At 37.4% G+C, this 26,514-nt stretch overlaps 1 long non-coding RNA gene across 1 annotated transcript; it reads left to right on the top strand.

Moving 5' to 3' along the window:
* The first annotated feature begins 396 nt into the window (after positions 1-396).
* On the top strand, positions 397-26,514 carry LOC146580678 (uncharacterized). The gene is made up of 5 exons (XR_014891298.1): positions 397-560; positions 2,086-2,267; positions 2,362-2,778; positions 3,332-3,488; positions 24,221-26,514. It is a non-coding gene; the product is annotated as an uncharacterized LOC146580678 (long non-coding RNA).

Raw genomic sequence — 26,514 nt, 5'->3', positions numbered from 1 at the left:
CAAAGTATTCTCATAGACTTCAAAGGTGCACCTGAATAAACATGCTACACCATATCCAATAAGAGAGAGGAGGCACACTCTTGATCAAGAAAAAACATAAACGCACGCCTTTGATCTCTCCCCCCCCCCCTCTCTCTCTCACACACACACACACACACACACACACACACACACGCACACACATGCACATACACACACAATACCATTTTATGGTGGTTAGCTGTTTTATTGTCATGCATTTTACAAGGTAAGATAACCATGTCCTGCATTCAAAACCACTGAAAATGTCTATCGTGGTGCTGTGCCTAATATTGTGCTGGTGTATGTTGGGTAATGGCACAGCTAGCGACTGGGTGACTTTATTCACCCGCTTCGGCTGTTATCAGTCCATACAATTGGGCGTTATTAGCACAAATCAGTCCCATAGATATGGACAAGCTCCTGCTAGATTGTTCAGAAGGTTGTTATCATCCATCCAGATGGAGGATCACTAACAGGAGCGTGGGAAGACTCCAGAATTCACTCTGGCTGGAATCCGGTGGATACAGCAGTGTTTACAGGTAAGACCGTTTAAACGGACAGCATTTATAGAACGACTATTAAAAGTCAGCGAGTGTCAATAATGTTAATGTGCTTATGTTAGTAATACACCGAGTGCTAATATAACAGCTTTAAGATGCATTTGTAGATGTTATTACGTGTTTTACCGTCTTTATGGTGCTAGCTTAAAGTTACGGTGTAAACGTTAGCTTATATTGGAGTAAAGCTGTTACTGTTTAAACGATGTTAGCACAGAAATATTAGCTTCTGTTATGACTGACGAAGTTACTAGTTAATAAAGTTTCCAGTAAACTGTTTAATCGCAGCCACAGATTGACAGCAAATATCTCGATTAGCTTCAGTGCATCTGTAATAAATATGTGCAAGTTTCAGTGCTTCGTTTAAACTGTATGATACTTATACTGACCCAGGGTCAATGTAAAATACAATCCTAGCTGTGTGAACAAAGCCTGGCTCCTTTAATCCTGCATGAAAAACCTCAGGATGCAGGCTATTATTACTCTTTCCTGCTGGCACACCTGTCACACCTGAGAGTCAGCTAGAAACGTACAGTGACGTGGACATCATGCAAAGACTGCCAGACTCTGTAATACTGCAAATGATCAGTGACTCAAGTTAACACTAAACTTTAAACAGCACCTCTGTGTCTCTGTGTGCTGAACATTTAGGATTGAGTCAGGCTGCATCTGTGTTAGTCCTCTGACAGACTGGTGACCTGTCCAGGTGTGCTCTACCTATGACTACTGGGACAGGCTCTAGCTCCTGTAATAGAAATTTTCTGTTATTCTCATTTAAAGTATTTAAGTGCTTATGACACTGTTATAGACTGTTCAGTGAAAGGTTCTAAAACTAGATGAACTTACTTCAGCAGTTTGAGAAAACAACTCCCTTTACAGGTGCTGATAAGGCCAAGGGCACAAAACAGCATAACCACTAATCCGTTAGGTTTCATAGCGAGACACGTGAAGTGTGGTAGGATCAGTTTGTAACTTCCTCCCTCTTCCTTGGAATGCATAAAGGAGTAGGAGCACAACTTCTGTGGCAGAGCTGACATGACTGAACTGTAATGTTTGATGTGTGTTTGCTCTCCTGTGCGCAGTAATAAATAGCTTGATCACAGCTCTTTCTGTGTTGCAGACTTTATTTAAAAAATTCCACGACACCCCCCACCCCACTGAATTGAATATTCAAAAGACATTTGTTTAAATAGTTCTAGAAATCTGAGCTGTTGGTGTGTCCTTGGATTGTGTGGTAATAATATTAGAGCCTGCAATCTTTCTTACTGAATCTCTACTATGAGTCATGTTACCTGAGATTAATTCTATGTTTACCTGTCAGCCTGGACGAATGTGCTGTGTGAAGGAAATTAAATTAAATCAGATCTGAACTGCGTACATTTAAGGAATCTGTTCATATTTAATTGAAATATGAACCAGTGTTTTTTTTGATTGCTGATTCCAAGATAGTCTTTGTGGAAATCCTCTTTGGCTTTTTGTTATTTTAATTCTCTTTTATGTTTTCCAGAACAGTTCTCCACAGTCACTGTCCACATGGGTCAGTGGGACCAAGAAGCACTCTGCTAATGTGTGGACTCTGACCAGCAACATCCAGCAAGACCCAGACAGCGTTTTCTATCTCCCAGCTGGAGGTTTTTGTTTGTCAGTGACTGGAGAGTCAGATTTTTGTTGAGCTTCACACTTGCAGAGGTAAGTCAGTTTGCAGAGATCCCTCCTACCCTGGCTTTTATGTGCTAGATTTCTTATCTGAAACAGTAATATTTCAGTGACTGCTGATCCACAGGTTAATACACGCTACTGATCCCTGATAGGAGATCCAACAAAGAAGCCTGGTGGATGTTTGTTTACAGTCTGATGATGGGACATCATGCTCTGCATCTTCAAAGTTTGTCTCTTGATTATTATTCATACCCAGTAATGTGAAGTATGCTCATATCTACTATAACTGAACCAACCTGGTGCTCTTCATTTATGGAGGCTGTTGAGTCTGAATGTTGGATGTTGTGTATCTCGTGTTCTCTGGGCTTTGTTGTCCTCAGTCTTTTTGCAGGATCAGAAAGCAAAACCAGGAGGCACGTAAATGTTTCTTCTCCATGATGTTTCTTCAAATGTTTCTTCTGGATGATGATAAGACTGTGACACGGGATGCCACCTTTGGTCTTGTGATGAAGCAAAGCTCAGGAAGAAGTGTGATTAAATGGTACCCACATGTGTGCTGCTGAGAAGGATGTACAGGGGCACCTGCAGCCAAATCCAAGCTTCAGCTTAGTTGTAGTTGCAGAATGCTATAGGACTGAGACATCTAAGGCATCAAATGTTTGATTAAACAGAAGAAAAAGAGAAGTTTTTTCCCTATAATTATCACTTCTTAAAATCTGTAGCAACTTCAAGTCTTTCAGCATGCTGAGCATGCTCAGAATGTGACAATATATTTTTGTTCAATATTTAATTTCTTTCAGTTGCAATAGTTAAATGAAAAAAAAAATATATATTCTTATAATTTAGCAAACGAATTTATCAAAAAAAAATATATATACATATATCTGTATTAGTTTTAATAAATTAATTTGACACCTGTATTGAAAATACCATATTGTATTCATATAGAATCAGTATGGTATCATTGTTTGTCTGCTCACTGATTGTTGAAACTAAGAGCTAGTTTGATCTGTTTAGATCTAAAGTATCCAAAGTTGAGCTCTAATGTTTCTTCACCCCTGTGTGTGTGATATGTGATTCCTACATGCTGGCAGAGCAGCAGTTTGTGCTCACAGATGGTGACGGTGTGGAGAGACGGTGGTGTTTCCTCAGAAGAACCAGCAGAGTCACAAAGGACACCAGTCCATCTCACAGCCTTGACTTGCTGACTGATGTTCGTCTGCACTGCACAGAGGAAATCAACTGACCGAGGTTTGTCCAGTGACGTGTTATGAAATGTATATTTGTTTTATGCTTACAGATATGTTTTTCTTGACAGAGGCTCTGCAGAGGTTAGACAAAGCAGAGAAAATATGTGCTTGTAACAGTGAGAAACGCATTGTCTTGGCGAAAGAAAGCGTTTTTGAACAACTTCATATAAATCGCTGTAACTTTTGATAGAGGTCTCAGACACACATGTTTATGGCTTTATCTTATAAAACTCAATATCTCCGTGCTGGGCAAACAGGTTTTGCAGCCGTTTGAGCTAAGATTTTAAAATTATTCACATAATGAAAACCTATACTTTGTTTCAGGCGAGTTTCCCATTCAAATGCATGTAACAGTGAGAAACACACTGTCTTGGCGAAATAAAGCGTTTTTGAACAACTTCATATAAATCGCTGTAACTTTTGATAGAGGTCTCAGACACACATGTTTATGGCTTTATCTTATAAAACTCAATATCTCCGTGTTGGGCAAACAGGTTTTGCAGCCGTTTGAGCTAAGATTTTAAAATTATTCACATAATGAAAACCTATACTTTGTCTCGGGCGAGTTTACCATTCAAATGCATGTAACAGTGAGAAACGCATTGTCTTGGCGAAAGAAAGAGGTTTTGCAGCCGTTTGAGCTAAGATTTTAAAATTATTCACATAATGAAAACCTATACTTTGTCTCGGGTGAGTTTCCCATTCAAATGCATGTAACAGTGAGAAACGCATTGTCTTGGCGAAAGAAAGCGTTTTTGAACAACTTCATATAAATCACTGTAACTTTTGATAGAAGACTCAGACAAACATGTTCATGGCTTTATCTTATAAAACTCAATATCTCCGTGCTGGGCAAACAGGTTTTGCAGCCGTTTGAGCTAAGATTTTAAAATTATTCACATAATGAAAACCTATACTTTTTTTCAGGCGAGTTTCCCATTCAAATGCATGTAACAGTGAGAAACGCATTGTCTTGGCGAAAGAAAGCGTTTTTGAACAACTTCATATAAATCGCTGTAACTTTTGATAGAAGACTCAGACACACATGTTTATGGCTTTATCTTATAAAACTCAATATCTCCGTGCTGGGCAAACAGGTTTTGCAGCAGTTTGAGCTAAGATTTTAAAATTATTCACATAATGAAAACCTATACTTTGTCTCGGGTGAGTTTCCCATTCAAATGCATGTAACAGTGAGAAACGCATTGTCTTGGCGAAAGAAAGCGTTTTTGAACAACTTCATATAAATCGCTGTAACTTTTGATAGAAGACTCAGACAAACATGTTCATGGCTTTATCTTATAAAACTCAATATCTCCGTGCTGGGCAAACAGGTTTTGCAGCCGTTTGAGCTAAGATTTTAAAATTATTCACATAATGAAAACCTATACTTTTCTTCAGGCGAGTTTCCCATTCAAATGCATGTAACAGTGAGAAACGCATTGTCTTGGCGAAAGAAAGCGTTTTTGAACAACTTCATATAAATCGCTGTAACTTTTGATAGAAGACTCAGACACACATGTTTATGGCTTTATCTTATAAAACTCAATATCTCCGTGCTGGGCAAACAGGTTTTGCAGCCGTTTGAGCTAAGATTTTAAAATTATTCACATAATGAAAACCTATACTTTGTTTCAGGCGAGTTTCCCATTCAAATGCATGTAACAGTGAGAAACGCATTGTCTTGGCGAAAGAAAACGTTTTTGAACAACTTCATATAAATCGCTGTAACTTTTGATAGAAGACTCAGACAAACATGTTTATGGCTTTATCTTATAAAACTCAATATCTCCGTGCTGGGCAAACAGGTTTTGCAGCCGTTTGAGCTAAGATTTTAAAATTATTCACATAATGAAAACCTATACTTTGTCTGAGGCGAGTTTCCCATTCAAATGCATGTAACCGTGAGAAACGCATTGTCTTGGCGAAAGAAAGCGTTTTTGAACAACTTCATATAAATCGCTGTAACTTTTGATAGGAGACTCAGACACACATGTTTATGGCTTTATCTTATAAAACTCAATATCTCCGTGCTGGGCAAACAGGTTTTGCAGCAGTTTGAGCTAAGATTTTAAAATTATTCACATAATGAAAACCTATACTTTGTCTCGGGTGAGTTTCCCATTCAAATGCATGTAACAGTGAGAAACGCATTGTCTTGGCGAAAGAAAGCGTTTTTGAACAACTTCATATAAATCGCTGTAACTTTTGATAGAAGACTCAGACAAACATGTTCATGGCTTTATCTTATAAAACTCAATATCTCCGTGCTGGGCAAACAGGTTTTGCAGCCGTTTGAGCTAAGATTTTAAAATTATTCACATAATGAAAACCTATACTTTTCTTCAGGCGAGTTTCCCATTCAAATGCATGTAACAGTGAGAAACGCATTGTCTTGGCGAAAGAAAGCGTTTTTGAACAACTTCATATAAATCACTGTAACTTTTGATAGAAGACTCAGACACACATGTTTATGGCTTTATCTTATAAAACTCAATATCTCCGTGCTGGGCAAACAGGTTTTGCAGCCGTTTGAGCTAAGATTTTAAAATTATTCACATAATGAAAACCTATACTTTGTTTCAGGCGAGTTTCCCATTCAAATGCATGTAACAGTGAGAAACGCATTGTCTTGGCGAAAGAAAGCGTTTTTGAACAACTTCATATAAATCGCTGTAACTTTTGATAGAAGACTCAGACAAACATGTTTATGGCTTTATCTTATAAAACTCAATATCTCCGTGCTGGGCAAACAGGTTTTGCAGCCGTTTGAGCTAAGATTTTAAAATTATTCACATAATGAAAACCTATACTTTGTCTGAGGCGAGTTTCCCATTCAAATGCATGTAACCGTGAGAAACGCATTGTCTTGGCGAAATAAAGCGTTTTTGAACAACTTCATATAAATCGCTGTAACTTTTGATAGAAGACTCAGACAAACATGTTTATGGCTTTATCTTATAGAACTTAATATCCCCGTGCTGGGCAAACATGTTTTGCAGCCGTTTGAGCTAAGATTTTAAAATTATTCACATAATGAAAACCTATACTTTGTCTCGGGTGAGTTTCCCATTCAAATGCATGTAACAGTGAGAAACGCATTGTCTTGGCGAAAGAAAGCGTTTTTGAACAACTTCATATAAATCGCTGTAACTTTTGATAGAAGACTCAGACAAACATGTTCATGGCTTTATCTTATAAAACTCAATATCTCCGTGCTGGGCAAACAGGTTTTGCAGCCGTTTGAGCTAAGATTTTAAATTTATTCACATAATGAAAACCTATACTTTGTTTCAGGCGAGTTTCCCATTCAAATGCATGTAACAGTGAGAAACGCATTGTCTTGGCGAAAGAAAGCGTTTTTGAACAACTTCATATAAATCGCTGTAACTTTTGATAGAGGACTCAGACAAACATGTTTATGGCTTTATCTTATAGAACTCAATATCTCCGTGCTGGGCAAACAGGTTTTGCAGCCGTTTGAGCTAAGATTTTAAAATTATTCACATAATGAAAACCTATACTTTGTCTCGGGCGAGTTTCCCATTCAAATGCATGTAACCGTGAGAAACGCATTGTCTTGGCGAAAGAAAGCGTTTTTGAACAACTTCATATAAATCGCTGTAACTTTTGATAGAAGACTCAGACAAACATGTTCATGGCTTTATCTTATAAAACTCAATATCTCCGTGCTGGGCAAACAGGTTTTGCAGCCGTTTGAGCTAAGATTTTAAAATTATTCACATAATGAAAACCTATACTTTGTCTCGGGTGAGTTTCCCATTCAAATGCATGTAACAGTGAGAAACGCATTGTCTTGGCGAAAGAAAGCGTTTTTGAACAACTTCATATAAATCGCTGTAACTTTTGATAGAAGACTCAGACAAACATGTTCATGGCTTTATCTTATAAAACTCAATATCTCCGTGCTGGGCAAACAGGTTTTGCAGCCGTTTGAGCTAAGATTTTAAAATTATTCACATAATGAAAACCTATACTTTGTCTCGGGCGAGTTTCCCATTCAAATGCATGTAACAGTGAGAAACGCATTGTCTTGGCGAAAGAAAGCGTTTTTGAACAACTTCATATAAATCGCTGTAACTTTTGATAGAAGACTCAGACAAACATGTTCATGGCTTTATCTTATAAAACTCAATATCTCCGTGCTGGGCAAACAGGTTTTGCAGCCGTTTGAGCTAAGATTTTAAAATTATTCACATAATGAAAACCTATACTTTGTCTCGGGTGAGTTTCCCATTCAAATGCATGTAACAGTGAGAAACGCATTGTCTTGGCGAAAGAAAGAGGTTTTGCAGCCGTTTGAGCTAAGATTTTAAAATTATTCACATAATGAAAACCTATACTTTGTCTGGGGCGAGTTTCCCATTCAAATGCATGTAACAGTGAGAAACGCATTGTCTTGGCGAAAGAAAGAGGTTTTGCAGCCGTTTGAGCTAAGATTTTAAAATTATTCACATAATGAAAACCTATACTTTGTCTAGGGTGAGTTTCCCATTCAAATGCATGTAACAGTGAGAAACGCATTGTCTTGGCGAAAGAAAGCGTTTTTGAACAACTTCATATAAATCGCTGTAACTTTTGATAGAAGACTCAGACACACATGTTTATGGCTTTATCTTATAAAACTCAATATCTCCGTGCTGGGCAAACAGGTTTTGCAGCCGTTTGAGCTAAGATTTTAAAATTATTCACATAATGAAAACCTATACTTTTTTTCAGGCGAGTTTCCCATTCAAATGCATGTAACAGTGAGAAACGCATTGTCTTGGCGAAAGAAAGCGTTTTTGAACAACTTCATATAAATCGCTGTAACTTTTGATAGAAGACTCAGACACACATGTTTATGGCTTTATCTTATAAAACTCAATATCTCCGTGCTGGGCAAACAGGTTTTGCAGCAGTTTGAGCTAAGATTTTAAAATTATTCACATAATGAAAACCTATACTTTGTCTCGGGTGAGTTTCCCATTCAAATGCATGTAACAGTGAGAAACGCATTGTCTTGGCGAAAGAAAGCGTTTTTGAACAACTTCATATAAATCGCTGTAACTTTTGATAGAAGACTCAGACAAACATGTTCATGGCTTTATCTTATAAAACTCAATATCTCCGTGCTGGGCAAACAGGTTTTGCAGCCGTTTGAGCTAAGATTTTAAAATTATTCACATAATGAAAACCTATACTTTTTTTCAGGCGAGTTTCCCATTCAAATGCATGTAACAGTGAGAAACGCATTGTCTTGGCGAAAGAAAGCGTTTTTGAACAACTTCATATAAATCGCTGTAACTTTTGATAGAAGACTCAGACACACATGTTCATGGCTTTATCTTATAAAACTCAATATCTCCGTGCTGGGCAAACAGGTTTTGCAGCCGTTTGAGCTAAGATTTTAAAATTATTCACATAATGAAAACCTATACTTTTTTTCAGGCGAGTTTCCCATTCAAATGCATGTAACAGTGAGAAACGCATTGTCTTGGCGAAAGAAAGCGTTTTTGAACAACTTCATATAAATCTCTGTAACTTTTGATAGAAGACTCAGACACACATGTTTATGGCTTTATCTTATAAAACTCAATATCTCCGTGCTGGGCAAACAGGTTTTGCAGCCGTTTGAGCTAAGATTTAAAAATTATTCACATAATGAAAACCTATACTTTGTTTCAGGCGAGTTTCCCATTCAAATGCATGTAACAGTGAGAAACGCATTGTCTTGGCGAAAGAAAGCGTTTTTGAACAACTTCATATAAATCGCTGTAACTTTTGATAGAAGACTCAGACAAACATGTTTATGGCTTTATCTTATAAAACTCAATATCCCCGTGCTGGGCAAACATGTTTTGCAGCCGTTTGAGCTAAGATTTTAAAATTATTCACATAATGAAAACCTATACTTTGTCTCGGGTGAGTTTCCCATTCAAATGCATGTAACAGTGAGAAACGCATTGTCTTGGCGAAAGAAAGCGTTTTTGAACAACTTCATATAAATCGCTGTAACTTTTGATAGAAGACTCAGACAAACATGTTCATGGCTTTATCTTATAAAACTCAATATCTCCGTGCTGGGCAAACAGGTTTTGCAGCCGTTTGAGCTAAGATTTTAAATTTATTCACATAATGAAAACCTATACTTTGTTTCAGGCGAGTTTCCCATTCAAATGCATGTAACAGTGAGAAACGCATTGTCTTGGCGAAAGAAAGCGTTTTTGAACAACTTCATATAAATCGCTGTAACTTTTGATAGAAGACTCAGACAAACATGTTCATGGCTTTATCTTATAAAACTCAATATCTCCGTGCTGGGCAAACAGGTTTTGCAGCCGTTTGAGCTAAGATTTTAAAATTATTCACATAATGAAAACCTATACTTTGTCTCGGGTGAGTTTCCCATTCAAATGCATGTAACAGTGAGAAACGCATTGTCTTGGCGAAAGAAAGCGTTTTTGAACAACTTCATATAAATCGCTGTAACTTTTGATAGAAGACTCAGACAAACATGTTTATGGCTTTATCTTATAGAACTCAATATCTCCGTGCTGGGCAAACAGGTTTTGCAGCCGATTGAGCTAGGATTTTAAAATTATTCACATAATGAAAACCTATACTTTGTCTCGGGCGAGTTTCCCATTCAAATGCATGTAACAGTGAGAAACGCATTGTCTTGGCGAAAGAAAGCGTTTTTGAACAACTTCATATAAATCGCTGTAACTTTTGATAGAAGACTCAGACACACATGTTTATGGCTTTATCTTATAAAACTCAATATCTCCGTGCTGGGCAAACAGGTTTTGCAGCCGTTTGAGCTAAGATTTTAAAATTATTCACATAATGAAAACCTATACTTTGTCTCGGGCAAGTTTCCCATTCAAATGCATGTAACAGTGAGAAACGCATTGTCTTGGCGAAAGAAAGAGGTTTTGCAGCCGTTTGAGCTAAGATTTTAAAATTATTCACATAATGAAAACCTATACTTTGTCTGGGGCGAGTTTCCCATTCAAATGCATGTAACAGTGAGAAACGGATTGTCTTGGCGAAAGAAAGAGGTTTTGCAGCCGTTTGAGCTAAGATTTTAAAATTATTCACATAATGAAAACCTATACTTTGTCTAGGGTGAGTTTCCCATTCAAATGCATGTAACAGTGAGAAACGCATTGTCTTGGCGAAAGAAAGCGTTTTTGAACAACTTCATATAAATCGCTGTAACTTTTGATAGAAGACTCAGACACACATGTTTATGGCTTTATCTTATAAAACTCAATATCTCCGTGCTGGGCAAACAGGTTTTGCAGCCGTTTGAGCTAAGATTTTAAAATTATTCACATAATGAAAACCTATACTTTGTCTCGGGTGAGTTTCCCATTCAAATGCATGTAACAGTGAGAAACGCATTGTCTTGGCGAAAGAAAGCGTTTTTGAACAACTTCATATAAATCGCTGTAACTTTTGATAGAAGACTCAGACAAACATGTTCATGGCTTTATCTTATAAAACTCAATATCTCCGTGCTGGGCAAACAGGTTTTGCAGCCGTTTGAGCTAAGATTTTAAAATTATTCACATAATGAAAACCTATACTTCTTCTGAGGCGAGTTTCCCATTCAAATGCATGTAACCGTGAGAAACGCATTGTCTTGGCGAAAGAAAGCGTTTTTGAACAACTTCATATAAATCGCTGTAACTTTTGATAGAGGACTCAGACAAACATGTTTATGGCTTTATCTTATAGAACTCAATATCTCCGTGCTGGGCAAACAGGTTTTGCAGCCGTTTGAGCTAAGATTTTAAAATTATTCACATAATGAAAACCTATACTTTGTCTGGGGCGAGTTTCCCATTCAAATGCATGTAACAGTGAGAAACGCATTGTCTTGGCGAAAGAAAGAGGTTTTGCAGCCGTTTGAGCTAAGATTTTAAAATTATTCACATAATGAAAACCTATACTTTGTCTGGGGCGAGTTTCCCATTCAAATGCATGTAACAGTGAGAAACGCATTGTCTTGGCGAAAGAAAGAGGTTTTGCAGCCGTTTGAGCTAAGATTTTAAAATTATTCACATAATGAAAACCTATACTTTGTCTCGGGTGAGTTTCCAATTCAAATGCATGTAACAGTGAGAAACGCATTGTCTTGGCGAAATAAAGCGTTTTTGAACAACTTCATATAAATCGCTGTAACTTTTGATAGAAGACTCAGACAAACATGTTCATGGCTTTATCTTATAAAACTCAATATCTCCGTGCTGGGCAAACAGGTTTTGCAGCCATTTGAGATAAGATTTTAAAATTATTCACATAATGAAAACCTATACTTTTTTTCAGGCGAGTTTCCCATTCAAATGCATGTAACAGTGAGAAACGCATTGTCTTGGCGAAAGAAAGCGTTTTTGAACAACTTCATATAAATCGCTGTAACTTTTGATAGAAGACTCAGACAAACATGTTTATGGCTTTATCTTATAAAACTCAATATCTCCGTGCTGGGCAAACAGGTTTTGCAGCCGTTTGAGCTAAGATTTTAAAATTATTCACATAATGAAAACCTATACTTTGTCTGAGGCGAGTTTCCCATTCAAATGCATGTAACCGTGAGAAACGCATTGTCTTGGCGAAAGAAAGCGTTTTTGAACAACTTCATATAAATCGCTGTAACTTTTGATAGAGGACTCAGACAAACATGTTTATGGCTTTATCTTATAGAACTCAATATCCCCGTGCTGGGCAAACAGGTTTTGCAGCCGTTTGAGCTAAGATTTTAAAATTATTCACATAATGAAAACCTATACTTTGTCTCGGGCGAGTTTCCCATTCAAATGCATGTAACAGTGAGAAATGCATTGTCTTGGCGAAATAAAGCGTTTTTGAACAACTTCATATAAATCGCTATAACTTTTGATAGAGGACTCAGACAAACATGTTTATGGCTTTATCTTATAGAACTCAATATCTCCGTGCTGGGCAAACAGGTTTTGCAGCCGATTGAGCTAGGATTTTAAAATTATTCACATAATGAAAACCTATACTTTGTCTCGGGCGAGTTTCCCATTCAAATGCATGTAACAGTGAGAAACGCATTGTCTTGGCGAAAGAAAGCGTTTTTGAACAACTTCATATAAATCGCTGTAACTTTTGATAGAAGACTCAGACACACATGTTTATGGCTTTATCTTATAAAACTCAATATCTCCGTGCTGGGCAAACAGGTTTTGCAGCCGTTTGAGCTAAGATTTTAAAATTATTCACATAATGAAAACCTATACTTTGTCTCGGGCGAGTTTCCCATTCAAATGCATGTAACAGTGAGAAACGCATTGTCTTGGCGAAAGAAAGAGGTTTTGCAGCCGTTTGAGCTAAGATTTTAAAATTATTCACATAATGAAAACCTATACTTTGTCTGGGGCGAGTTTCCCATTCAAATGCATGTAACAGTGAGAAACGCATTGTCTTGGCGAAAGAAAGAGGTTTTGCAGCCGTTTGAGCTAAGATTTTAAAATTATTCACATAATGAAAACCTATACTTTGTCTCGGGTGAGTTTCCCATTCAAATGCATGTAACAGTGAGAAACGCATTGTCTTGGCGAAAGAAAGCGTTTTTGAACAACTTCATATAAATCGCTGTAACTTTTGATAGAAGACTCAGACAAACATGTTCATGGCTTTATCTTATAAAACTCAATATCTCTGTGCTGGGCAAACAGGTTTTGCAGCCGTTTGAGCTAAGATTTTAAAATTATTCACATAATGAAAACCTATACTTTTTTTCAGGCGAGTTTCCCATTCAAATGCATGTAACAGTGAGAAACGCATTGTCTTGGCGAAAGAAAGCGTTTTTGAACAACTTCATATAAATCGCTGTAACTTTTGATAGAGGACTCAGACAAACATGTTTATGGCTTTATCTTATAGAACTCAATATCTCCGTGCTGGGCAAACAGGTTTTGCAGCCGTTTGAGCTAAGATTTTAAAATTATTCACATAATGAAAACCTATACTTTGTCTGGGGCGAGTTTCCCATTCAAATGCATGTAACAGTGAGAAACGCATTGTCTTGGCGAAAGAAAGAGGTTTTGCAGCCGTTTGAGCTAAGATTTTAAAATTATTCACATAATGAAAACCTATACTTTGTCTCGGGTGAGTTTCCCATTCAAATGCATGTAACAGTGAGAAACGCATTGTCTTGGCGAAATAAAGCGTTTTTGAACAACTTCATATAAATCGCTGTAACTTTTGATAGAAGACTCAGACAAACATGTTCATGGCTTTATCTTATAAAACTCAATATCTCCGTGCTGGGCAAACAGGTTTTGCAGCCGTTTGAGCTAAGATTTTAAAATTATTCACATAATGAAAACCTATACTTTTTTTCAGGCGAGTTTCCCATTCAAATGCATGTAACAGTGAGAAACGCATTGTCTTGGCGAAAGAAAGCGTTTTTGAACAACTTCATATAAATCGCTGTAACTTTTGATAGAAGACTCAGACACACATGTTTATGGCTTTATCTTATAAAACTCAATATCTCCGTGCTGGGCAAACAGGTTTTGCAGCCGTTTGAGCTAAGATTTTAAAATTATTCACATAATGAAAACCTATACTTTGTCTCGGGTGAGTTTCCCATTCAAATGCATGTAACAGTGAGAAACGCATTGTCTTGGCGAAAGAAAGCGTTTTTGAACAACTTCATATAAATCGCTGTAACTTTTGATAGAAGACTCAGACAAACATGTTTATGGCTTTATCTTATAAAACTCAATATCTCCGTGCTGGGCAAACAGGTTTTGCAGCCGTTTGAGCTAAGATTTTAAAATTATTCACATAATGAAAACCTATACTTTGTCTGAGGCGAGTTTCCCATTCAAATGCATGTAACAGTGAGAAACGCATTGTCTTGGCGAAAGAAAGCGTTTTTGAACAACTTCATATAAATCGCTGTAACTTTTGATAGAGGACTCAGACAAACATGTTTATGGCTTTATCTTATAGAACTCAATATCCCCGTGCTGGGCAAACAGGTTTTGCAGCCGTTTGAGCTAAGATTTTAAAATTATTCACATAATGAAAACCTATACTTTGTCTCGGGCGAGTTTCCCATTCAAATGCATGTAACAGTGAGAAATGCATTGTCTTGGCGAAATAAAGCGTTTTTGAACAACTTCATATAAATCGCTGTAACTTTTGATAGAGGACTCAGACAAACATGTTTATGGCTTTATCTTATAGAACTCAATATCTCCGTGCTGGGCAAACAGGTTTTGCAGCCGATTGAGCTAGGATTTTAAAATTATTCACATAATGAAAACCTATACTTTGTCTCGGGCGAGTTTCCCATTCAAATGCATGTAACAGTGAGAAACGCATTGTCTTGGCGAAAGAAAGCGTTTTTGAACAACTTCATATAAATTGCTGTAACTTTTGATAGAAGACTCAGACACACATGTTTATGGCTTTATCTTATAAAACTCAATATCTCCGTGCTGGGCAAACAGGTTTTGCAGCCGTTTGAGCTAAGATTTTAAAATTATTCACATAATGAAAACCTATACTTTGTCTGGGGCGAGTTTCCCATTCAAATGCATGTAACAGTGAGAAACGCATTGTCTTGGCGAAAGAAAGAGGTTTTGCAGCCGTTTGAGCTAAGATTTTAAAATTATTCACATAATGAAAACCTATACTTTGTCTGGGGCGAGTTTCCCATTCAAATGCATGTAACAGTGAGAAACGCATTGTCTTGGCGAAAGAAAGAGGTTTTGCAGCCGTTTGAGCTAAGATTTTAAAATTATTCACATAATGAAAACCTATACTTTGTCTCGGGTGAGTTTCCCATTCAAATGCATGTAACAGTGAGAAACGCATTGTCTTGGCGAAAGAAAGCGTTTTTGAACAACTTCATATAAATCGCTGTAACTTTTGATAGAAGACTCAGACAAACATGTTCATGGCTTTATCTTATAAAACTCAATATCTCCGTGCTGGGCAAACAGGTTTTGCAGCCGTTTGAGCTAAGATTTTAAAATTAATCACATAATGAAAACCTATACTTTTTTTCAGGCGAGTTTCCCATTCAAATGCATGTAACAGTGAGAAACGCATTGTCTTGGCGAAAGAAAGCGTTTTTGAACAACTTCATATAAATCGCTGTAACTTTTGATAGAAGACTCAGACACACATGTTTATGGCTTTATCTTATAAAACTCAATATCTCCGTGCTGGGCAAACAGGTTTTGCAGCCGTTTGAGCTAAGATTTTAAAATTATTCACATAATGAAAACCTATACTTTGTCTCGGGTGAGTTTCCCATTCAAATGCATGTAACAGTGAGAAACGCATTGTCTTGGCGAAAGAAAGCGTTTTTGAACAACTTCATATAAATCGCTGTAACTTTTGATAGAAGACTCAGACAAACATGTTCATGGCTTTATCTTATAAAACTCAATATCCCTGTGCTGGGCAAACAGGTTTTGCAGCCGTTTGAGCTAAGATTTTAAAATTATTCACATAATGAAAACCTATACTTTTTTTCAGGCGAGTTTCCCATTCAAATGCATGTAACAGTGAGAAACGCATTGTCTTGGCGAAAGAAAGCGTTTTTGAACAACTTCATATAAATCGCTGTAACTTTTGATAGAAGACTCAGACACACATGTTTATGGCTTTATCTTATAAAACTCAATATCTCCGTGCTGGGCAAACAGGTTTTGCAGCCGTTTGAGCTAAGATTTTAAAATTATTCACATAATGAAAACCTATACTTTGTCTGGGGCGAGTTTCCCATTCAAATGCATGTAACAGTGAGAAACGCATTGTCTTGGCGAAAGAAAGAGGTTTTGCAGCCGTTTGAGCTAAGATTTTAAAATTATTCACATAATGAAAACCTATACTTTGTCTCGGGTGAGTTTCCCATTCAAATGCATGTAACAGTGAGAAACGCATTGTCTTGGCGAAATAAAGCGTTTTTGAACAACTTCATATAAATCGCTGTAACTTTTGATAGAAGACTCAGACAAACATGTTCATGGCTTTATCTTATAAAACTCAATATCTCCGTGCTGGGCAAACAGGTTTTGCAGCCGTTTGAGCTAAGATTTTAAAATTATTCACATAATGAAAACCTATACTTTTTTTCAGGCGAGTTTCCCATTCAAATGCATGTAACAGTGAGAAACGCATTGTCTTGGCGAAAGAAAGCGTTTTTGAACAACTTCATATAAATCGCTGTAACTTTTGATAGAAGACTCAGACACACATGTTTATGGCTTTATCTTATAAAACTCAATATCTCCGTGCTGGGCAAACAGGTTTTGCAGCCGTTTGAGCTAAGATTTTAAAATTATTCACATAATGAAAACCTATACTTTGTCTCGGGTGAGTTTCCCATTCAAATGCATGTAACAGTGAGAAACGCATTGTCTTGGCGAAAGAAAGCGTTTTTGAACAACTTCATATAAATCGCTGTAACTTTTGATAGAAGACTCAGACAAACATGTTTATGGCTTTATCTTATAAAACTCAATATCTCCGTGCTGGGCAAACAGGTTTTGCAGCCGTTTGAGCTAAGATTTTAAAATTATTCACATAATGAAAACCTATACTTTGTCTGAGGCGAGTTTCCCATTCAAATGCATGTAACAGTGAGAAACGCATTGTCTTGGCGAAAGAAAGCGTTTTTGAACAACTTCATATAAATCGCTGTAACTTTTGATAGAGGACTCAGACAAACATGTTTATGGCTTTATCTTATAGAACTCAATATCCCCGTGCTGGGCAAACAGGTTTTGCAGCCGTTTGAGCTAAGATTTTAAAATTATTCACATAATGAAAACCTATACTTTGTCTCGGGCGAGTTTCCCATTCAAATGCATGTAACAGTGAGAAATGCATTGTCTTGGCGAAATAAAGCGTTTTTGAACAACTTCATATAAATCGCTGTAACTTTTGATAGAGGACTCAGACAAACATGTTTATGGCTTTATCTTATAGAACTCAATATCTCCGTGCTGGGCAAACAGGTTTTGCAGCCGATTGAGCTAGGATTTTAAAATTATTCACATAATGAAAACCTATACTTTGTCTCGGGCGAGTTTCCCATTCAAATGCATGTAACAGTGAGAAACGCATTGTCTTGGCGAAAGAAAGCGTTTTTGAACAACTTCATATAAATTGCTGTAACTTTTGATAGAAGACTCAGACACACATGTTTATGGCTTTATCTTATAAAACTCAATATCTCCGTGCTGGGCAAACAGGTTTTGCAGCCGTTTGAGCTAAGATTTTAAAATTATTCACATAATGAAAACCTATACTTTGTCTGGGGCGAGTTTCCCATTCAAATGCATGTAACAGTGAGAAACGCATTGTCTTGGCGAAAGAAAGAGGTTTTGCAGCCGTTTGAGCTAAGATTTTAAAATTATTCACATAATGAAAACCTATACTTTGTCTGGGGCGAGTTTCCCATTCAAATGCATGTAACAGTGAGAAACGCATTGTCTTGGCGAAAGAAAGAGGTTTTGCAGCCGTTTGAGCTAAGATTTTAAAATTATTCACATAATGAAAACCTATACTTTGTCTCGGGTGAGTTTCCCATTCAAATGCATGTAACAGTGAGAAACGCATTGTCTTGGCGAAAGAAAGCGTTTTTGAACAACTTCATATAAATCGCTGTAACTTTTGATAGAAGACTCAGACAAACATGTTCATGGCTTTATCTTATAAAACTCAATATCTCCGTGCTGGGCAAACAGGTTTTGCAGCCGTTTGAGCTAAGATTTTAAAATTAATCACATAATGAAAACCTATACTTTTTTTCAGGCGAGTTTCCCATTCAAATGCATGTAACAGTGAGAAACGCATTGTCTTGGCGAAAGAAAGCGTTTTTGAACAACTTCATATAAATCGCTGTAACTTTTGATAGAAGACTCAGACACACATGTTTATGGCTTTATCTTATAAAACTCAATATCTCCGTGCTGGGCAAACAGGTTTTGCAGCCGTTTGAGCTAAGATTTTAAAATTATTCACATAATGAAAACCTATACTTTGTCTCGGGTGAGTTTCCCATTCAAATGCATGTAACAGTGAGAAACGCATTGTCTTGGCGAAAGAAAGCGTTTTTGAACAACTTCATATAAATCGCTGTAACTTTTGATAGAAGACTCAGACAAACATGTTCATGGCTTTATCTTATAAAACTTAATATCTCTGTGCTGGGCAAACAGGTTTTGCAGCCGTTTGAGCTAAGATTTTAAAATTATTCACATAATGAAAACCTATACTTTTTTTCAGGCGAGTTTCCCATTCAAATGCATGTAACAGTGAGAAACGCATTGTCTTGGCGAAAGAAAGCGTTTTTGAACAACTTCATATAAATCGCTGTAACTTTTGATAGAAGACTCAGACACACATGTTTATGGCTTTATCTTATAAAACTCAATATCTCCGTGCTGGGCAAACAGGTTTTGCAGCCGTTTGAGCTAAGATTTTAAAATTATTCACATAATGAAAACCTATACTTCTTCTGAGGCAAGTTTCCCATTCAAATGCATGTAACCGTGAGAAACGCATTGTCTTGGCGAAAGAAAGCGTTTTTGAACAACTTCATATAAATCGCTGTAACTTTTGATAGAGGACTCAGACAAACATGTTTATGGCTTTATCTTATAGAACTCAATATCTCCGTGCTGGGCAAACAGGTTTTGCAGCCGTTTGAGCTAAGATTTTAAAATTATTCACATAATGAAAACCTATACTTTGTCTGGGGCGAGTTTCCCATTCAAATGCATGTAACAGTGAGAAACGCATTGTCTTGGCGAAAGAAAGAGGTTTTGCAGCCGTTTGAGCTAAAATTTTAAAATTATTCACATAATGAAAACCTATACTTTGTCTGAGGCGAGTTTCCCATTCAAATGCATGTAACAGTGAGAAACGCATTGTCTTGGCGAAAGAAAGAGGTTTTGCAGCCGTTTGAGCTAAGATTTTAAAATTATTCACATAATGAAAACCTATACTTTGTCTGGGGCGAGTTTCCCATTCAAATGCATGTAACAGTGAGAAACGCATTGTCTTGGCGAAAGAAAGAGGTTTTGCAGCCGTTTGAGCTAAGATTTAAAAATTATTCACATAATGAAAACCTATACTTTGTCTCGGGTGAGTTTCCCATTCAAATGCATGTAACAGTGAGAAACGCATTGTCTTGGCGAAAGAAAGCGTTTTTGAACAACTTCATATAAATCGCTGTAACTTTTGATAGAAGACTCAGACAAACATTTTCATGGCTTTATCTTATAAAACTCAATATCTCCGTGCTGGGCAAACAGGTTTTGCAGCCCTTTGAGCTAAGATTTTAAAATTATTCACATAATGAAAACCTATACTTTTTTTCAGGCGAGTTTCCCATTCAAATGCATGTAACAGTGAGAAACGCATTGTCTTGGCGAAAGAAAGCGTTTTTGAACAACTTCATATAAATCGCTGTAACTTTTGATAGAAGACTCAGACACACATGTTTATGGCTTTATCTTATAAAACTCAATATCTCCGTGCTGGGCAAACAGGTTTTGCAGCCGTTTGAGCTAAGATTTTAAAATTATTCACATAATGAAAACCTATACTTTGTCTCGGGTGAGTTTCCCATTCAAATGCATGTAACAGTGAGAAACGCATTGTCTTGGCGAAAGAAAGCGTTTTTGAACAACTTCATATAAATCGCTGTAACTTTTGATAGAAGACTCAGACACACATGTTTATGGCTTTATCTTATAAAACTCAATATCTCCGTGCTGGGCAAACAGGTTTTGCAGCCGTTTGAGCTAAGATTTTAAAATTATTCACATAATGAAAACCTATACTTTGTCTGAGGCGAGTTTCCCATTCAAATGCATGTAACCGTGAGAAACGCATTGTCTTGGCTAAAGAAAGCGTTTTTGAACAACTTCATATAAATCGTTGTAACTTTTGATAGAAGACTCAGACACACATGTTTATGGCTTTATCTTATAAAACTCAATATCTCCGTGCTGGGCAAACAGGTTTTGCAGCCGTTTGAGCTAAGATTTTAAAATTATTCACATAATGAAAACCTATACTTTGTCTGGGGCGAGTTTCCCATTCAAATGCATGTAACAGTGAGAAACGCATTGTCTTGGCGAAAGAAAGAGGTTTTGCAGCCGTTTGAGCTAAGATTTTAAAATTATTCACATAATGAAAACCTATACTTTGTCTCGGGTGAGTTTCCCATTCAAATACATGTAACAGTGAGAAACGCATTGTCTTGGCGAAAGAAAGCGTTTTTGAACAACTTCATATAAATCGCTGTAACTTTTGATAGAAGACTCAGACAAACATGTTCATGGCTTTATCTTATAAAACTCAATATCTCCGTGCTGGGCAAACAGGTTTTGCAGCCGTTTGAGCTAAGATTTTAAAATTATTCACATAATGAAAACCTATACTTTTTTTCAGGCGAGTTTCCCATTCAAATGCATGTAACAGTGAGAAACGCATTGTCTTGGCGAAAGAAAGCGTTTTTGAACAACTTCATATAAATCGCTGTAACTTTTGATAGAAGACTCAGACACACATGTTTATGGCTTTATCTTATAAAACTCAATATCTCCGTGCTGGGCAAACAGGTTTTGCAGCCGTTTGAGCTAAGATTTTAAAATTATTCACATAATGAAAACCTATACTTCTTCTGAGGCAAGTTTCCCATTCAAATGCATGTAACCGTGAGAAACGCATTGTCTTGGCGAAAGAAAGCGTTTTTGAACAACTTCATATAAATCGCTGTAACTTTTGATAGAGGACTCAGACAAACATGTTTATGGCTTTATCTTATAGAACTCAATATCTCCGTGCTGGGCAAACAGGTTTTGCAGCCGTTTGAGCTAAGATTTTAAAATTATTCACATAATGAAAACCTATACTTTGTCTGGGGCGAGTTTCCCATTCAAATGCATGTAACAGTGAGAAACGCATTGTCTTGGCGAAAGAAAGAGGTTTTGCAGCCGTTTGAGCTAAAATTTTAAAATTATTCACATAATGAAAACCTATACTTTGTCTGAGGCGAGTTTCCCATTCAAATGCATGTAACAGTGAGAAACGCATTGTCTTGGCGAAAGAAAGAGGTTTTGCAGCCGTTTGAGCTAAGATTTTAAAATTATTCACATAATGAAAACCTATACTTTGTCTGGGGCGAGTTTCCCATTCAAATGCATGTAACAGTGAGAAACGCATTGTCTTGGCGAAAGAAAGAGGTTTTGCAGCCGTTTGAGCTAAGATTTAAAAATTATTCACATAATGAAAACCTATACTTTGTCTCGGGTGAGTTTCCCATTCAAATGCATGTAACAGTGAGAAACGCATTGTCTTGGCGAAAGAAAGCGTTTTTGAACAACTTCATATAAATCGCTGTAACTTTTGATAGAAGACTCAGACAAACATTTTCATGGCTTTATCTTATAAAACTCAATATCTCCGTGCTGGGCAAACAGGTTTTGCAGCCCTTTGAGCTAAGATTTTAAAATTATTCACATAATGAAAACCTATACTTTTTTTCAGGCGAGTTTCCCATTCAAATGCATGTAACAGTGAGAAACGCATTGTCTTGGCGAAAGAAAGCGTTTTTGAACAACTTCATATAAATCGCTGTAACTTTTGATAGAAGACTCAGACACACATGTTTATGGCTTTATCTTATAAAACTCAATATCTCCGTGCTGGGCAAACAGGTTTTGCAGCCGTTTGAGCTAAGATTTTAAAATTATTCACATAATGAAAACCTATACTTTGTCTCGGGTGAGTTTCCCATTCAAATGCATGTAACAGTGAGAAACGCATTGTCTTGGCGAAAGAAAGCGTTTTTGAACAACTTCATATAAATCGCTGTAACTTTTGATAGAAGACTCAGACACACATGTTTATGGCTTTATCTTATAAAACTCAATATCTCCGTGCTGGGCAAACAGGTTTTGCAGCCGTTTGAGCTAAGATTTTAAAATTATTCACATAATGAAAACCTATACTTTGTCTGAGGCGAGTTTCCCATTCAAATGCATGTAACCGTGAGAAACGCATTGTCTTGGCTAAAGAAAGCGTTTTTGAACAACTTCATATAAATCGTTGTAACTTTTGATAGAAGACTCAGACACACATGTTTATGGCTTTATCTTATAAAACTCAATATCTCCGTGCTGGGCAAACAGGTTTTGCAGCCGTTTGAGCTAAGATTTTAAAATTATTCACATAATGAAAACCTATACTTTGTCTGGGGCGAGTTTCCCATTCAAATGCATGTAACAGTGAGAAACGCATTGTCTTGGCGAAAGAAAGAGGTTTTGCAGCCGTTTGAGCTAAGATTTTAAAATTATTCACATAATGAAAACCTATACTTTGTCTCGGGTGAGTTTCCCATTCAAATACATGTAACAGTGAGAAACGCATTGTCTTGGCGAAAGAAAGCGTTTTTGAACAACTTCATATAAATCGCTGTAACTTTTGATAGAAGACTCAGACAAACATGTTCATGGCTTTATCTTATAAAACTCAATATCTCCGTGCTGGGCAAACAGGTTTTGCAGCCGTTTGAGGTAAGATTTTAAAATTATTCACATAATGAAAACCTATACTTTGTCTGAGGCGAGTTTCCCATTCAAATGCATGTAACAGTGAGAAACGCACTGTCTTGGCGAAAGAAAGCGTTTTTGAACAACTTCATATAAATCGCTGTAACTTTTGATAGAAGACTCAGACAAACATGTTCATGGCTTTATCTTATAAAACTCAATATCTCCGTGCTGGGCAAACAGGTTTTGCAGCCGTTTGAGCTAAGATTTTAAAATTATTCACATAATGAAAACCTATACTTTGTCTCGGGTGAGTTTCCCATTCAAATGCATGTAACAGTGAGAAACACTGTCTTGGCGAAAGAAAGCATTTTCGTACAACTTCATATAAATCGCTGTAACTTTTGATAGAAGACTCAGACAAACATGTTTATGGCTTTATCTTATAAAACTCAATATCTCCGTGCTGGGCAAACAGGTTTTGCAGCCGTTTGAGCTAAGATTTTAAAATTATTCACATAATGAAAACCTATACTTTGTCTGAGGCGAGTTCCCCATTCAAATGCATGTAACAGTGAGAAACGCACTGTCTTGGCGAAAGAAAGCGTTTTTGTACAACTTCATATAAATCGCTGTAACTTTTGATAGAGGACTCGGATACACGTGTTTATGGCTTTATCTTATAGAACTCAATATCCCCGTGCTGGGAAAAGAGAACAGGTTTTGCAGCCGTTTGAGCTAAGATTTCCAAGTTATACACATAATGAAAACCTATACTTTGTCTCGGTCGAGTTTCCCATTCAAATGCATGTAACAGTGAGAAACGCACTGTCTTGGCGAAAGAAAGCGTTTTTGTACAACTTCATATAAATAGCTGTAACTTTTGATAGAAGACTCGGATACACATGTTTATGGCTTTTTCTTATAGAACTCAAGGTCCCCGTGCTGGGAAAACAGGATTTGCAGCTGTTTGAGCTAAGATTTTCAAGTTATACACATAATGAAAACCTATACTTTGTTTCGGTCGAGTTCCCCATTCAAATGCATGTAACAGTGAGAAACGCATTGTCTTGGCGAAATAAAGCGTTTTTGTACAACTTCTGGGAGAGCCAGGTGTTAAGCAAACTTAATATGCAACACACGCTAACATCTTTTATTGCAGGGTTACGGAGCTACTCCAGAGGAGATGCCCTGATGTTGCCTGGGACGTGATCTAGCTAATCTTTTTCTTTAAGACAGGGATCCAGGTTTGGTGAGTTGACGCATGGGAATGTCCATGCGTCAAGAGGTGGAGTGCAAGGATTAACATTAAACAATGTTTACTATTATTGTTGCAGTGATTTGTGTGATTAGCCGTTTATTTACAAGTATTAAACCTATGCAAGTGGTGCACCCATGTTCAGATGAGGCTTTGATGGCCTATAAGTGAAGTTCACTGAACTAAAGAATGTGGTTTGATGATTGTTGACATGCTCTCCAAATAGAAGTTTTTCTTCTTAGCAAGGAAATACAGGTGCAGCAGTAATCTCCTGAGAAATCTTCAGAGGCCCAGTGAGAAGCGTGAACCATTCCAGGCATAGCTGACAGCCAGGCAGTGGTTGAGGTCAAAGGTCAAGCTGGTTGGGGCCCATCATGAGATCAGACCTTGGAGCCACAGCAAGGACCATGAAACTGCCTGCAAAATAGAGGAGAGGATCGTCCACAAGATGGGAGCTGAGGCCAGGAGAGAGGCTTCAGGAGGATCAGAGATCATCTTCAGCACAGCAGACATCACACAGAGAGCTGTGCTACTGAGTTTCCAGGAGATTTTAAATAAAATGAAAGATTCAATATTGACGCTGAGGAAGACAACTAAGGTGTACGACGTGCTCTGCCTTAAACCTTCAGCAGCGTTGGAACATGAAAACTCGTGGGATGAGGGGAGCGTGCCAAGCTCCATCGACAGCGCAGAAGGAGTTCGAGGATGACATCATGATTCTGTGAAAGCACAGGAACCAGAAGCTATGGTGGTGATGACAGCAGTTTCCTATGAACATCACCTAATGCTGTGCCACTATACTGTGCATACGATGACACTCTGAAGGCTGCTGTAAGACAACTGAACCCTGCACCCTTTCCACAGAGGTGTTTCTCTGCAGAGCGTGGACAATGAAGGAGTCATAAATATCCCCCTCGCAGGATGAAGGCCTGAAGTGAGGTGATGGGAGGCCATAAAACTAGAGTGCTGAGAGGTCTGCAGCTTTGGAAATAGCTGAGACCCATGTTGACAAACAACAAAACTAACTGGTATGTTTGAATGTTTATTCTACATACATTTGGACTCTGGTCCTATGGACAACGAAACAACTAGAAGAGACATTCATGACGCCCTGCAGAACTCAAACCACTCTGCAGAGAGACATGTGATTTGCACACCCGGAGGAAGCATCACCAAGCTGAGATGTTTTTGAAAATGTTACTTTCTTAGTTTCACTATTAAATTAACAATTTCTTTGGTTGCTCGTAAGATGCAGTTTGCCATGAGATGAGCTCAATGAATGGGGTAACTGCTAATACATTTATTAAACTGTGTAACTTTTACAGTAATTTAGGGTGATTTGACATATGCCGAGTAAAAAAAATGTTTGCATTGAAACTGTCAGACATGAGGTATGCATAACTGGGAACTTTCTAGCATAAAGGTCAAAAACGGGGGAATGTTAGAGTTTGTATTGTTGATTGTTATTTATGCTTAGAAATATTTAACCATACATGCATAGAGGTGTATAATCAATTGTGTAGTGATAAGTTGTGTGATCTTTAACAGGCTACAGAGGCTTGGTGTGTATTCCACACTAGAATGCACACCTATATCCTGGGAGCATGGGAAAGTTCGTACCTTGTCTTAATTGTTTTATGGTAGGATTAACGTAGCTACGTCTGTTCTAGTCTAAGTGCTTTTCTGTTTAGATGAACTGCTGGACTTCCTCACCGGGGGGGGTCTAGTCTACCCTCTTCCTGACCAAGGATGTTTGACCCTTTGATCAGCAACACACACACACACACACACACACACACAGGCAAGGTACTCTTTGTTTGTATGTAGACGTCGTATGTTAATGAACCTATGCATATTCATGTAACCTCAATAAAAGGACAGTGTTACGGGAGGACGGACGAGAGCGACTGGGGTCAAGCGAAGGGACGGCGCACGAGTAACATGAAGAACTTTGCCTATTTGTGTCTTGCTTAGCAGTGTAATTATATTGTCTTCAACGTTCCAGCGGATGGGTTCAAGCTACAAACCTATCACTGGGAAAACAGGTTTTGCAGCTGTTTGAGCTAAGATTTCCAAGTTATACACATAATGAAAACCTATACTTTGTTTCGGGCGAGTTCCCCATTCAAATGCATGTAACAGTGAGAAATGCACTGTCTTGGCGAAAGAAAGCGTTTTTGTACAACTTCATATAAATA

This window comes from Mchenga conophoros, linkage group LG3, assembly GCF_057382185.1.
Source record: "Mchenga conophoros isolate Kocher_MC1m ecotype Shallow Benthic linkage group LG3, M_conophoros_male_GT1.1, whole genome shotgun sequence".
NCBI classification, from domain to species: domain Eukaryota; kingdom Metazoa; phylum Chordata; class Actinopteri; order Cichliformes; family Cichlidae; genus Mchenga; species Mchenga conophoros.
This window is presented reverse-complemented; position numbering and strand designations above follow the sequence as displayed.